General features: G+C 41.8%; 1 long non-coding RNA gene across 1 annotated transcript; it reads left to right on the top strand.

Moving 5' to 3' along the window:
- The first annotated feature begins 524 nt into the window (after nucleotides 1–524).
- On the top strand, nucleotides 525–3911 carry LOC125966100 (uncharacterized). The gene is made up of 2 exons (XR_007480068.2): nucleotides 525–869; nucleotides 1922–3911. It is a non-coding gene; the product is annotated as an uncharacterized lncRNA (long non-coding RNA).
- The last annotated feature ends 331 nt before the right edge of the window (nucleotides 3912–4242 follow it).

Raw genomic sequence — 4242 nt, 5'->3', positions numbered from 1 at the left:
AACGCTTCGTTAGTCGGACTGAGAGTTTAGTCGGCACTTGACCCGGAGAGGGACGATTACACGGATGGATGAAAAACCAACTTCCATCTGTCCTCAATCCATCCTTTTTCTTCCTCGTTCCCTGTAAAAGGGCAGGACTATTCTGTCCTTGGGACGGAATACCCACCTCTGATGGAGTTGTCCCTGGTGAGAGCCAACAAGCAGGTGTATGGGGCTTGTTTTTCACCTTTTTGTTATGATTATCTGATGGATGAGATGATAGGAGCCCTCAACCTCCTCTTGGAGGGGTGGGTTTTAACAGTTGTTTGCCTTTTAAAGTTAAAGTCCCAATGATCATCGTCACACACACCTCTGGGTGTGGTGAAATTTGTCCTCTGCATTTAACCCATCCCCATGTGATTTTGATCCATCCCCTGGGGGAGAGGGGAGCAGTGAGCAGCAGCGGTGCCGCGCTCGGGAATCATTTGGTAGTCTAACCCCCCAATTCCAACCCTTAATGCTGAGTGCCAAGCAGGGAGGCAATGGGTCCCATTTTTATAGTCTTTGGTATGACCCGGCTGGGGTTTGAACCCACAACCTTCCAGTCTCAGTGCGGACACTCTACTACTAGGCCACTGAGCTTTTAACAGGTGTTTGGCAAAGTCCCCACTAGAAGCAAACATGTAAGGTAAATTTGTGTAAATTTGAGTTCATCTTTAGTTCCTTTTTCTTTGTTTCAGGATTTAACCCACAGTGGAACTGCACTTTCAATTTTACCGTCCATGCTCCTGACCTGGCACTTGTTCGCTTTGTGGTTGAAGATCATGACTATACTTCAAGCAACGACTTTCTTGGACAATACACCCTGCCTTTGACAAGTCTCCGCACAGGTAGAGAATGTGTGAAAGAGCAGTTTTGAATCATGATTGCCTAGATTGAGGGGGAAGTTAAAAATTCTGGATGAGTATTGTAAGTATGTATGTTTGTGAATACACCAGACTTTGCACTCATTCAAGACTTTGCTGACAGAACAAAATCCAGGCCTTCAGTGGCGTGACTGCTCTGAGCCCTCTATCCATGGTATGCATGGTATTGTCATGCAAGATTCATCTTTCCAGTGACCTTGACTTGTTTGGTCACTTTGCTCATTGAGGTCAACCGTTATCTGGGCTGAGGATGGGCAGTAATGTAATTTCCTAAAAGGAGTGTTTAGCATTCCAGATATTTATACCCAAGAACAACAGCAACATAGACAGGAAATATCCCTTGCAGATCAGGTATGTCATTGATCTGACACAAACACATAGCACAGCCTAAAACAGCCTCTTCAGGTGCTGATTCAGCAGTTAATTTGCATTTTCTTTTAAACATGAAGGGACGTGTCTGAGGACGACACTGACAAAATTTGAGACAGAACGCCAATGGTAGGAGACATAGTAAGCCATCAATGTCAAATCAGAAAGGCGCTCTCTAAACAGATAATTTTAGTATCATCATCTCTCGTGAGGAAGGTCCGGTGGGCACTGGTTAGCACGTCCACCTCACAGTTAGGAGGGTGCGGGTTTGATTCCACCTTCCTTTGTGGAGTTTGCATGTTCTCCCCATGCCCGCGTGGATTTTCTCCGGGCACTCCGGTTTCCTCCCACATCCCAAAAACATGCTTGGTAGTCCGATTTAGCACTCCAAATTGCCCCTCGGTGTGAGTGCGAATGATTGTGTGTCTCTGCGGCCTGTGATTGGATGGCAACTGCCCGATCACTGCTGGGATATGCTCCAGCACGTCCGCGACCCCCTTGGATAATGGATGGATGCTGATTCACGATTATACCAGGCAGAGGTTTTGAGGGGCTCGTTGCAAAGGGTTCGTTGTAGCATTTGTTTTAAAATAAAGAAAGAATGAGTTTCTTCTTGTATACTAACATGCAATACTTGACTTTTACAGGTTATCGCCATATCCGACTGCTCAAGCAAGACGGTTCCTGCCTCTCACCCTCCTCGCTCTTCATCCACGCCAATATCGTTGACTGTCAGAATAATCATTTAAATCACCACCCTGGGCGTCTGTAGCAAACAACATTTAATTCTATTACTACCTCGCTAAAACATTACAACAACCATGCCATTGCTTTTAGAGTGGCACAGTAATTGGCCACAGTACTGTATTTTCCGGACTATTAAGTCGCTTTGGAGTATAAGTCACACCAGCCATAAACTGCATACTAAAGAAGAAAAAAATATATAAGTTGCACCAGAGTATAAGTCGCAATTTTGGGGGACATGTAGTTGACAGAATCCAACACCAAGAACAGACAGGAATAGGCAACAACAGGCTGAACGGTATGGTATGCTAACATTACATAAAGACATAAACGAGGAACTGAAAATGTGCCTGATGTAACATATTAAGAGTTATTCAAATAACTATAACATAATGTCACTTATGAACAACTCCGCTGACTCTGGAATCTCAATTGCACTTCTAATTATTCCTAGAGCGCCATCATGTGGTTTAGTGTGAAAATAACATGTGAAGTGAAAACAAGTGAGTAAGTAATGTGTTAATGATCAAGTAATAATGTGTTAAGAATTACACATATGTCGCTCTTGAGTATAAATCGCACCCTCGGCCAAACTATGAAAAAAACTGCGACTTATAGTCTGGAATATACGTTATATAGGCGAGGTACAATATATTGCAATCTTGATTTAACAGACAAAAGGGGCATTTTCCATTAGAGCTGATTGTCCATAAACTTGAAATACATTTTCTTTGTGGGCTAAGCCATCAAATACAGTACAAATACTGTATTTGTATTTCAACAATCAGCTATAATAGTTGTTTGGCCTAAAAATGTCCAGTATGTCAAGTGGCATGGTGGTACAAGATGGTGTAAAATTAGGTATTAAATTTGGCCCAGGCACATTGGCTATCCCAAAACATGTAGTAGTTCCAAAATTTCACCAGGAGATGGTGTTAAAGCTTGACATGGGGTGACCTGATGGAAATTAACAAATCTAATAAATTAAATTGTTAGCAATTAGGAGGACACGACCTGTTCAAACACGTAGCAACGCACAATTTTGGAATATGAGTTTGTTATGCCATAATTTTAAGATGTAACAGCTTGAGCAATATCAATATTTCTGTTTAAGTTGGAGGAACCCATTATTATGTTAAGTACTATTATGGGTTGAGATTGATCTTTATTAGACAAGATATATGTGAGTAATGTTGCAATGTTTTGTCCAACCTGTATTTAACATTGGTGTTCCATCCATACCTGAATATATTAAGTTGAGAAGAGACATTAAGGGCTAGTAGGGAAAGAACGAGCAAAACAGGAAACACCTGCATCCGGTGGCCGGTGGCTGTCGGGCGCAGTGGTTGCTGCTTAAAGCAGGGTTGCCAAGACAACCAGAGGTGCAGGGATTCTGACTTTTTATCTACATATTCCAAGGAGGTAATGCCAGAAGCCTATAAATATGATGCCCGAATGCAGAGCGGGGCTTCTTCCTAGTCATGGCGTTAGCCGTGGCGCTGCCCGGAGTAAAAGAATGAAGATGGATTTTTCATTCTTTTTGAGATTGAACCAAAATCTACTAAGATGTATTTCCAGAGTCTTCGAATTGGACTTGGTCAAATTTTAAGCTTCGAGGAAGGTTAGAGGAGACCGCCACTCCGGGCAGAAAGGGGAAGTCGCCAATTTTACTTTTTAGGCTACGCTCCTCACGGCCGGAACCTTTCCTATTTTTTAAACATAATTCGGATTTTGGAACAAAGGAGAGCTGATCACTCGACTTGTTCAACCGAATAGGTTTTTAGTCCTTTAGCCTCCTCTTTTGTTCTGAGTGGGTGAGTCTTGTTTTCTTTGTTTTTTTCGACTTGTAATTATTTTGCTTGCTTATTCATTAAATCTCTTCTTAAGCCTTAATTCGGTTATCGATTATTTAGTAGTAACTATGTTGAGCATGGTTTTATATGCAATAATTACAACTTTAAAATGTTTTTATTCCCCTATCGTAGTCATTCTTTAAAGCCGTTCAATTCTTTTTAAAGTGAAGACAGCTTTAATCCTTAACATCAGGAATTGTCAGATCTGGTTCGAAGTAGTTATCTTGAGCTCAGCTAGGGCGAGGGCGCTCTAATAAATTAACGAATCCCTGAGGTCTTAACAAAGACATCTAAAAATATCCGTAACATAACAACAGCTTCAAACAGAAAAAAGGGGAGCCATCAATACGACGCTGTCATTTCGAAGTCTT

This window comes from Syngnathus scovelli, unplaced genomic scaffold, assembly GCF_024217435.2.
Source record: "Syngnathus scovelli strain Florida unplaced genomic scaffold, RoL_Ssco_1.2 HiC_scaffold_31, whole genome shotgun sequence".
In the NCBI taxonomy this organism is placed as follows: domain Eukaryota; kingdom Metazoa; phylum Chordata; class Actinopteri; order Syngnathiformes; family Syngnathidae; genus Syngnathus; species Syngnathus scovelli.
Note: the sequence above shows the minus strand (reverse complement) of the source record. Positions and strands in the feature narration are given on the sequence as shown.